The sequence below is a fragment of the Hemibagrus wyckioides genome, linkage group LG16 (assembly GCF_019097595.1).
Source record: "Hemibagrus wyckioides isolate EC202008001 linkage group LG16, SWU_Hwy_1.0, whole genome shotgun sequence".
Lineage (NCBI taxonomy): Eukaryota > Metazoa > Chordata > Actinopteri > Siluriformes > Bagridae > Hemibagrus > Hemibagrus wyckioides.
The window spans coordinates 15,565,001-15,565,615 of NC_080725.1; positions in this window are offsets into that span (position 1 = coordinate 15,565,001).

Sequence of the window (615 nt, forward strand, 5' to 3'; positions counted from 1 at the left end):
GGATCGGATCACATGGCCCAGCCTTCACTCTCCATGTGCATCAATGAGCCTTGATCGCCCATGACCCTGTCACCGGTTCACCACTGTTCCTTCCTTGGACCACTTTTGATAGATACTGACCACTGCAGACCGGGAACACCACACAAGAGCTGCAGTTTTGGAGATGCTCTGATCCAGTGGTCTAGCCATCACAATTTGGCCCTTGTCAAACTCGCTCAAATCCTTACGCTTGCCCATTTTTCCTGCTTCTAACACATCAACTTTGAGGACAAAATGTGCACTAGCTGCCTAATATATCCCACCCACTAACAGATAATCAGCGTTATTCATTTCACCTGTCAGTGGTCATAATGTTATGGTATGTATTTATCTATCTATCTAAATGCTCATGTAAATGATTTGTGTGTAAATCCGTGGGTTAAATGCGGCCTGCAGTTCATATGCAGTGTGATTATTTTACATGTGATCAGATAAGGTTCACGTCTCTGGTCTGGACCTAAAGTCACATGTGCAACGTAAGAGGTTCAGTTCTACATGTGGATCATGTTCACCTTAACATGTGTCTTAATACATACAATGATGTTATTCATATAATCAAGTCAAACCCCAAAACAT